Genomic DNA, 11,419 nt, shown 5'->3' on the forward strand with positions numbered 1-11,419 from the left:
GCAAAACAAGCTGGAAAAAGCAGTATTGCCCTAAACTACCACTAGAACTACCTCCTCCTCTTAGACTGATGTAAAATACTGCAGTCTTAGTAAATGTGGGCTTTTGTGTTTCAATACCTCACCATTTTCAAGATTTCTGCTTGCTGTCAGTGAATGGGAACATGTTTATGTCTGGAGGTTGAGAACCCTGTACAGACCCCACGGTTCCCTGTACAGAAGAGGGTTTGATACAATTGTATCCAGTCTAGACAATACTTTGTGATCTAAATACCTCAGCAGCAATAGTCCCCCTCCTGTCCTGAGTCTGCAACAATGTATCAGATCATGGAGGACAGATACATTTTTGTTATAACGCACAGTTATTAAAAAAGCTTGACCATTGATAAGGTGACCGATTTGGGGAAAAGGGTTCATTGATGTGAGGATATAAGTAATCCTGGTGACATATATTATAAGTGACAGCTGGTCCGTGCTGGTTAGAGAGGATGACAGGTAGAAAGTTAGTGTCATGGAAACAAGTTAGGATGAAGAATGTGGGAGTGACTCAGGGTCACTAGATCGCTACCAATTAAATAGAATCATTGATTCCAATACAAACTTGGCAATAAACCCGGGTAAGTCAAAGGTCATCTCGTTAATGCATTCTATGAATTATGGAAGGAGCAGTGTTCTGAAGCCCAATATTAGTATTATGTATCATCTTGGAAGGCAGAGAGACCAAGACAGAGGCATTTATTTTTAATGCCAAGAAAAGAAAAACTTCTCTTATGAAACTAGGCTTTCGTGCATATACATTATAACTACTATAATACTGCCCCTATATGCAGGAATATAACTACTATAATACTGCCCCCTATGTACAAGAATATAACTACTATAATACTGCCCCCTATATACAAGAATATAACTACTATAATACTGCCCCCTATATACAAGAATATAACTACTATAATACTGCCCCCTATATACAAGAATATAACTACTATAATACTGCCCCCTATGTACAAGAATATAACTACTATAATACTGTTCCTATATACAAGAATATAACTACTATAATACTGCCCCTATATACAAGAATAGAACTACTATAATACTGCTCCTATATAGAATATAACTACTATAATACTGCTCCTATATAGAAGAATAGAACTACTATAATACTGCCCTCTATATACAAGAATATAACTACTATAATACTGCTCCTATATACAAGAATATAACTACTATAATACTGCCCCCTATATACAAGAATATGACTACTATAATACTGCTCCTATATACAAGAATATAACTACTATAATACTGCCCCCTATATACAAGAATATGACTACTATAATACTGCCCCCTATATAGAAGAATATAACTACTATAATACTGCCCCCTATATACAAGAATATAACTACTATAATACTGCTCCCTATATACAAGAATATGACTACTATAATACTGCTCCTATATACAAGAATATGATTACTATAATACTGCCCCTATATACAAGAATATGATTACTATAATGCTGCCCCCTATATACAAGAATATGATTACTATAATGCTGCCCCCTATATACAAGAATATAACTACTATAATGCTGCCCCCTATATACAGGAATATAACTACTATACTACTGCCCCCTATATACAAGAATATAACTACTATAATACTGCTCCCTATGTACAAGAATATAACTACTATAATACTGCCTCTATATACAAGAATATAACTAAAAAAAAAAATACAACATTCGGGATTTTGTCAATTGCAAAACAGCGGGGGTGGTTTACCTAATTACATGCCCATGCCCCCTAAACTATGTGGGCAAAACAGCACGACAATTTCGACGCCGGATAAGAGAGCATGTTGGAGATATTATTCATGTTAGGGACACCCCAATATCTAAGCATGTGCATGCTAAACATCAAGGCCATGCAGCATGTTTAAAGTTTCAAGCAATTGAACTTATTAGACCCCCAAAAAGAGGAGGTGACTGGGACAACTTAATTCTACGCAAAGAAGCCCAATGGATCCATAGACTGGCATGCATACAACCAGCGGGTTTAAATGAGCAGACTAATTATACGTGTTTTATTTAATATGCAATACCATTCCCCTTAAGGTGGCCAAATTTCACCTTGGGTTGCCTCTGTGGGTGGGTGGGTTCCACTTGCATAGTGCACTATGTTCGATATGGCCATATTGGCCAGCTAACATAAAGAGATCTTTTTGTCAGATTTATTCAAATGGAAGGGACTTAGTAAACTTGTCCACCAAATATGTGTTTATTAACTTAAGAGTTGCGTTGTAAGGTAGTCCACTTGCGGTGGGTAACTGTCCCGCAAGACATACTTAGCAAATAAATTATCGTTTTGCGCTTACCTTCCTCTTGCTTGGCAGTCCGGGCGACACGTCCTTGGCTTCTACTGCGCCTGCGCGTTCGGTATGATGCGGTCGATGATGACCCCTGGCTGTCAGCTGACGGCGGGGGGTCACATGGGCAGGTGTCACGAATCGAGAGGGTGTTGTGATTGGTCAGTTCATGTATCGCCGCCAAATACGAGGGGTGGAGTTTAGGTGTTTATAGTAACCCAGCGCCTGCAATGGAGTATGCCGTTGACATCGATACGTGCATCTTCCCGTGACGCACAGCAGAATATCTGCTGTTGAACACTATTATCGCTGGTGATGAGGCCAGAGTTACCAAGATACGGACCCCTGAGGATGAGTATCTGAAACGCGTAGGGTCGTTTATTGTATATGGAATGTCTGCATAGGGGACAGTAACATTGTGTTACACCCAGCACTAGGAGATCCGGTGATTTATTTCGGACACTGGTGCTTCTTTTGGGGATTGTACTATTGCTGTGCCCAGGATATATGCTGGTTCCAGACAAATATTGTTACAAACACTGAGATATATCTATCATAATGACTCAGTGTTTTCTGTTTAATACGTTTTTTAATTTTCACGGTGGGGCTCATTTCACAGTGGTGTGTTACCCCTGTTTTTAAAACGAGTTACTATTAAAAGGTATATTTTACTCAGTTGTCACTTCAGTGAACCTACTATACTACTGCCCCCTATATACAAGAATATAACTACTATAATACTGCTCCTATATACAAGAATATAACTACTATAATACTGCCTCTATATACAAGAATATGATTACTATAATGCTGCCCCCTATATACAAGAATATGATTACTATAATGCTGCCCCCTATATACAAGAATATAACTACTATAATGCTGCCCCCTTATAGCCAGCAGTGACTAACTTCACTTGCTACTGTAATTTGAATTAAAGTGAGATGTGGAGAGATGACCTCCTTAGGCTATGTTCACACGGGGTCTTTTGCCGAGTTTTTTGACGCGGAAACCGCGTCGCAAAACTCGGCAGAAACGGCCCGAGAACGCCTCCCATTGATTTCAATGGGAGGCGTCGGCGTCTTTTTCCCGCGAGCAGTAAAACTGCCTCGCGGGAAAAAGAAGCGACATGCCCTATCTTCGGGCGCTTCCGCCTCCGACCTCCCATTGACTTCAATGGGAGGCAGGAGAAAGCGTATATCTCGCTGTTTTATGCCTGCGGCGCTCAATGGCCGCGGACGAAAAACGGCGCGATAATTGCCGCGAAAATCGGCGTGCAGGGAGAGGAATATCTGCCTCAAAGTTCCAAACGGAATTTTGAGGCAGATATTCCTCCCCCAAAATACTCCGTGTGAACATAGCCTTAGTCTGTCCATACATGAATCCACTGGTGTCTTATGTGACTCTTTCACAGCTCTGGCGGATTTCGTAAGTATTTTTTTCCTTTCTTGCTTTCTGTTCCAAATGAAGATTTTTCACCCAGGAGATGAAGACTGAATTTTCTCTGCAAATCCGTCCACACATGGTGATACACAATTACATTATCACAAAGCCCAGAGGGCTGTTTACAGAAGGCAGCGCAGTGTACGGACAACTCATCAGTGAAACTGAAGAAAGGCAGAACCCAAACAGTCTTTTGAATGCTCTGAGCACACGCCAGGCGCTTCACACTTTGACTGATACAGACATCCTCGTCATGTGACCCTGCTTGGGATTTTCATTGTTACTATAAGATGTTCTGCTTTAAAGTCAAGGTGCACCTTTTTATCAGAATTTTAGTTTTAAGTCCAACTTTAATTTATCTTCATAGCGGTCCAAGCTTAGTTTTTCTGATACAGAGCTCCAAATCACCTGCATAGACACAAAGGTAAATAATAAACTTCTAGCTCCCTGCAGCCACCACTAGAGGAAGCTTATGAGCTTACTGAGTTTATTATTGAGATCAATGCATAAACAGTCTGCAGTAATCTCCCAAGCTCCCCCTAGTGGTGATTGCAGGCAGACAGAATTTTATCATTTGATACTCTTCTCTGGGAATAGGCAATGTGACAGCCCCTTGCGGTCTTGCGCTTGGATATGACCTAAATGGGGTTCTATCTCTTTGTTCCCCTACCTATTGGGAGAATGGGGATTTCCTGACCTTATTCCAGCTGGTGAGGTGGCCAGTAAATGGAGAGGTGCCCAGCTCTCTGAGTGGCAGTTTCCGTAACACCCCTTGACCTTGAATGGAGAGAGTGACACACATGCACAGTGACTTCTCCATGGATGCTTTTGCGCCCACCTCACAAGGCAAAACGGGTTCAGGGCACCTTGGTTTTCCCAAAAGGTAGGGGCTTCAGGGGTGGGAAGACACACAGGATATTCTGTAAATGTCTGATAAGTGGGAAAGCCAATTTAAAGGAGTTGTGCAGGATTAGAAAAACGTGGATGGCTTCTTCCAACAACACCGCCTCTCCTGTCCTCTGGTTGTATCTGGTATTGCAGTTAAGCCCTATTAAAGGGGTTGGCATGTGTAACACCCAATTTTCATACACCCTATTAGAGGAGTTCATAGAGGGGGTTCTCTGTTTATCTCTTGGTGGAGAGCGGTTACAAAGAGCGTCTCGCTCTGGAGGACCTGTACTGTCCTGCATTACCTGGACAACCCATTGATAAGAATGGACGCTGTGTAATTCAGAATTTCCCCTGTTGTGGCGCTGCAGGAAAATTAAATACTTATTACCAGGTTTCCACACCGATTCGATTACCCTTCTAACAAGTCGGGATAGTCTAAACCAGAGAACCCCTTTAAACTAAATGGGGCTGGGCTGCAATACCACGCACAACCTGGGGATCGGTGTGGCGCTGTTTTTTAAGAAAGCAGCCATCTTTTTCTAATCCTGTGAAACCCCTTTCAATCAATAAGGATATTTTTTTTTCTTAGACCTTTTTCCTATGGTTCTGATCTTTTTACAGGAGCTAATCCCGCTCACTAGGAAAGATCTGCAGGTGTGAAGACTTAATCAATGATCCTTAAACTTAAAGGCTTCCACTAAGAATCATTCAAAAACATATAAAATATCCTCCAGAAACCGTTTTACTAATCTCCATCGTTATCCGCCAATAAAATTTGCCACGGGGCCTTGCAATATGCTCAAACTTAAGAAGCACCTGTCTCCCGGTATACGCTACGTTTCATCCTCCTAAATCTTGCCTCTGCTCTTACTGGTAATCATCTGGTGATTTAAAGTCCGTTATTTCCACGATGAGAATTATTTTCCAGGCCGGCGTACAGAATGGCGCATCTGCCTGCATTTTTGATCAAAGGCTCCTGAAATGGATTAGTGTAACTACAATGCCTAACACGTAAATGTGACATTAAAGATATCATGAAAAATATAATACCCCCCCCCCCCCCCCCCAAAAAAAAATAAAAAATAATTAACTTCTTTGGATAAGTAGCATAAAGATAAAAGATGAAAAAGAGGAGAATGTTGTCATATGAGCTACGATGACATCATCGGCCTCATCCATTATATGTTTGTAGGGGTGGCCGTTCTGCTGTCTGAAGAGGCAAGTGATTGCAATAAAGCTATTCGATACGATGGCATGTTCAGCATGGAAGCAAGTCACACCGTTTTTTAAGGACCCTTGGTGTGGAGGGCTGTTGCATAACTATTAACACCCCTGCACCTGCCGATCCCTAAACTGGCAGCTATATTTCCACTTGTGAAGGGAAGTTTCAGCATAGCCCCCCTCTTCTGCCTCTGCTGGAAGAATGTAGCATGAGTGACTTTTCCTATGGGAGCCTACCCGCTGACTATGAAAGTGTGGGGGTCGGGGGGCATTTACTTTTCATTCATTCCACTACATACTACGTTATGCCAGATGGACAAAGCATACCGTGTATATGACTCTTGACCACTCTAAGGGTATGTTCACACAGACTATTTTGAGCCGTTTTTCAGAACGAAAATGCCCAAAAAAAAAAACGGCTAAAAATACGGGGGCTGAACGCCTCCAAACATCTGGCTATTGATTTCAATGGGAAAAACGGCGTTCCGTTCCCACGGAGCGTTTTTTACGCGGCCGTTTTAAAAAATGGCTGCGTAAAGAAACGCCTCATAAAAAAAAGTGCATGTCACTTCTTGAGACATTTTTGGAGTCGTTTTTCATTGACTGAATAGAAAAACAGCTCCAAAAACGCTGCAAAAAACGCAAGTTGCTTAAAAAACCGCTGAAACTCGGGCTGTTTTCACTTGAAAACAGCTCCATATTTTAAGGCTGTTTTTGGTTTGCCTTACTACCCGTTATCCATGATCATCTCTCATAGTCCATCACAGTTGCAATATAAGGCTAGACTGGTATCCTGACCAAGGATATAGCAGCTGGCAGCCATGATGAGAAGGTGTTCAGGCATCCAAAAATGTCCCACTCCAGCTCACCTTACTTAGAGGGGTTGTCCAGGATTAGGAAAAATTCAGTTTTTGTTTTTTTTCCCCCGAAACAGCGCCACCTTTCTCTGTGGCCATGTCTGGTATTGCAGCTCTGCCTAATTTAGGGGATCTGTCAACTCTCCTGACATGTTCGTTTTATTCAATTATTGTATTCCCGATAATGTAACGATCCTGTAGCATCTTTTCTCATAACTCTGCAATGTGCCGTTCCTCTGTTATTCCTCCTAGAAATTTATGAATAAATTAACTGTATGTTACCATTTAGGGGTGTGTCCCTACACAGTCAGACACTATCCAATCAATGCTGACCATGTCGGCCTTCTTTAACAGGGGAAACGGTAACACCAAGTTATCAAATTATGAATACATTTCCAGTAGGAATAATAGAGGAATGGCACAACTTTAACTTGTAAGAAAAGATGCAACCAAATTGGTATTTGTTGTTTTCTGAAAAGTATATAGACATGTCAGGAGAGCTAACCGCTCCTCTTTAAGTGGGGTTGTGCTTCAATACCAGACACAACCCATGTACAAGAGTGGCGCTGTTTCTACAGAATTATTTTTTTTCTATAATTTCAGACTACCCCTTTAATATGTTGTTGGTTTGAGCCAGCCTCCTGACCCTCGGGGCCTGCTTTACAGCAGAACCAGTCTGACTGGCATGTAAGTCACTATCTGTGGGCAATGCTTACCTGCCATGTACTTTCTTTAGCGGCAGCTACTTGGCTTCTCCAGAAATCACATCTATGATCAATGAGTCCAGCTTAGCTGCAATGTCTATTAGAGTCTGAGGTAGTCGTAAATCTTCCTACTCTTTCATCAGCATCTACACTTTATCTCCCCCATGCTTTACACTGCAGCACTATGTGTGAATTTAAAGCAACTGTGAACAATTCTTTCCAGGATAGTAAAGATTGTATCAAGACTTCTTGAATATTTAAACAGATGTTGTGAAGTGTTAAATGAAAGACCAGAAGGTGAAGAAAATGAGCACATGGCCGTTTAATCGGAACATCTACAAATGAAATCACGCTATTTGCCTTTGTGCGGAATTGGGAAACACAGGGGGACAATGAGCACAATAATTACTTGCCGTTCAATGATTTGACATTTTGTATCAATCGCAGTAAGATATTCTACATTTTATATACATCCTTCTCTTCTGAGGTTAATTGCGTCCCTTCCCTTCTAGGCATGAGATTGTTGAAACCTCAAATTAATATTCTTATAAAGTTGAGTATTTCTAGTGAGCCGGATACTCGGGGAGCGAGAGGAACAACGCTAAATATGAGAAAAGAAATTGGAGATACATTTTAGGTTATTGGGGACGCTGGCCGGCCGCATGACAGCCCCCATGGCCTGGTTACCAGTTGTCAGACTATACTAATAATATTATAATTATTTCTATATATATATATTCCTGGAGCTCATCTGGCTCACAAGATGTAATTAAGGGGACATTTTCATTAGGGAGTCTTTGGACTAATTAATTACTTTTTTTTTCATACATTCTGTTTGCTAGGCAGAGGCAGAACGTTGCTTATATAGAGAATTAATAGAGGGTGGTCCCTATTCATGACCCCCCTATCAGCCAGAGTGGAGGGTAGCTGCAAAGAGCGTCTCTCAGTCTGGAGGACCCAGCACATCTGTATATTACAGGAATAGCCAATTGATTTCAATAAGTAATGTGTAATGCTTCATTTCTCCTGTGGTGGCGCTGCAGCGAAGTCAAACACTTGCTGCAAGGTTTTTGCAGTGATCACACCCGGTGATCAGCTTATGAGGGCGGGTTCACACATGGCGGAATTTCACTTAAATTCCGCTGCGGACACTCCGCAGCGTTAATCCGCAGCGGAGCCGTTTCTCCATTGACTTTCACTTTAATTTAGCAGTGTTCGTTTACACGATGCGTACAATTCCGCTGCGGAGCATAGGCTGCGGAGCGGAATTTGGTGTCCGCAGCATGCTCTGTCTGTTGCGGAGCAGTGGCGGACTCATGGCGGAATTTCTCCATTGACTTCAATGGAGATTCAAAGTTCCGCAATGAAGTCCGCAGCTGTCATGCACATGTCATGTGTGCTGCGGATGCGTCTTGCTTTTTTAACTTGACATTTCTTCATTCTGGCTGGACCTATGTATTTCTAGGTCTACAGCCAGACTGAGGAAGTCAATGGGGCTCCCGTAATGACGGGAGCGTTGCTAGGAGACGTCAGTAAATAGTCACTGTCCAGGGTGCTGAAAGAGTTAAGCGATCGGCAGTAACTGTTTCTGCACCCGGGACAGTGACTACCGATCTCAATATACATGTATCTGTAAAAAAATATATAAGTTCATACTTACCGAGAACTCCCTGGGTCTGTCTCCAGTCCGGCCTCCCAGGATGACGATTCAGTGTAAGTGACGGCTGCAGCCAATCACAGGCCAAGCACAGGCTGCAGCGGTCACATGGACTGGCGCGTCATCCAGGGAGGTCGGGCTGGATGCCGAAAGAGGGACGCGTCACCAAGACAACGGCCGGTAAGTATGAAAGTCGTTTACTTTCACTAGGGAAAGTGCTGTCCCTTCTCTCTATCCTGCACTGATAGGGAGAAGGGAAGCACTTTTCCCGCAGTCCGCAGCAGCTAGTCCGCATCAATGTACTGCACATTTTGTGCAGATCCGCAGCAGAATCTGCAACGCAGATTCTGTGCGGCATGGATGCGGACAGTTGCGGAGGAATTCCGCCATGTGTGGTCATGCCCTGATTGTGGGAACGTTCTATCAAAACTGAATTGTCAAAAGCGGAGTACACCTTTATTTTAAGTTCTATTCAACCTCCTAAATCAGCCTTGTGTGGCCGGTCACATATCTGTAGGTTATTGAAGTTCTCCCCGACCTGCGTGCGGGCCGCTTCCTGGTGTTAAGTGTGTGCTTCCTTGTGTATGAGGACGAGATCATTTGCAGTTCAACATATAAAAAAAAATATCTCGGCTGGATTATCAAATATTCTGGATTATTGGACATCATAGAAAAATCCATAAAACTCATTTATGAGTGTACAAAGGCATCCTAAAATATAAAGGAGGTCAGACCTCCAACGATCGACACTATTTATGACTGGACTACCCCTTTAAACCTATCCTTGTTGATTCATTTAGGCCTCATGCCCACTTTTTTCCTTCAGGGTGCTATCCGTTTTTGTCACGGATGGCACCCTGAACCCATTTATTTCAATCGGGCCATGCACGCTTCCGTTGTTTTAACGGAACCATGCGGCCGTTCCGTCAAAAGTAGTGCAGGTCCTACTCCTGCCCGTTTTTGCATTGAATTTGGTACGTGAAACAACGGGCTGCACACGGAGGCCATCCGTGTGCAGCCCGTGTGTGACGGGACCGTCATTAACCGATAATCCGGAGTTCTCATGATGCCCAAATGCAGATGGAAGAGTGCAGAGCTTATCAAATGTAGCAGAGTTTGTCAAATGTAGCAGATCTGAGTTTGTCACTTCAGATGAACCTACTACATTATGGATACTCTGATCCATCTTGCATCATTTGGACATTATGATGACTCTCTGAGTTAGCCAGTTGTAGAAGAGCTGTGTTTGTTATTTCATGCAAGTCATTGCGACATCCTGTGTGCTTTCTGTAGTTTTACATGGGACTGCATTATCTCTACTCAGTGAGTTCTCATGATGTACAATGTTGAAGCCCCCAAAGAGTTAAAGGGGTTGGTCGAAGATTAGAAAAAGGGATCTCATTTTTTTTTTCCCCAGAAGCAGCGCCACTCTTGTCCATGGGCTGTGTCTGGTATTACAGCACGGTGGCTCAGTGGTTAGCACTATTGCCTTGCAGCGCTTAGGTTCAAATCCAATCAAAGGACCTCATCTGCATGGAGTTTGTATGTTCTCCCCGTGTTTGCGTGGGTTTCCTCCGGGTAATCCGGTTTCCTCCCACACCCCAAAAAACAAACAAACATACCAATATGGAATTTAGATTGTGAGCCCCAATGGGAACAGTAAGTGAGGACCTCTGTACAGTGCTGCGGAATATATTTGCGCAATATAAGTAACAGAAATAAATAATTGCAGCATTGCCTTAAATAAGTCTGAGCTGCAATACCAGACACAGCCATGTACAAGAGTGGCGCTGTTTCTGTAAAAAAAATAGACCTTTTTGTTTCTAATCTCATACAACCACTTTTAATGAGCAATTCAGCTCTGCTATTTAAAGGAGAGAACAGGGATCGTTGTGACTTTTACTTCACCTCTTTTATGTTGCGCTCAGTGTCAGGCGGGTGAGAAGAAAGCCTTACGTCAGTCTCACAGACACGGTTCCTACTCGTAGCTTCCGTCTCATTTATCCAACGCTAAACAAACAACGAAGGTAAATTATTATTTATTTATTTTTTCCCCAAATCAGGAATGCTACGGAAGTGAGAAAATAGTCAGCCGCATTCTTCTCTATTTATGTATAAAGTATTGTGCCTCCCCTCCCCCTCCCTGCGGCTGGGTGTAGTGCGGGTATTATGTAGTGTGAGGGATATTTATAGACTGAGGCTACTACCTTGCAAGGCTTTAGAACTCATTAATAGCCGCCTGCTGGACTGTTAATACCGAATAGGGGCTTATGTAATAG

This window comes from Rhinoderma darwinii, chromosome 13, assembly GCF_050947455.1.
Source record: "Rhinoderma darwinii isolate aRhiDar2 chromosome 13, aRhiDar2.hap1, whole genome shotgun sequence".
NCBI classification, from domain to species: Eukaryota; Metazoa; Chordata; class Amphibia; order Anura; family Rhinodermatidae; genus Rhinoderma; species Rhinoderma darwinii.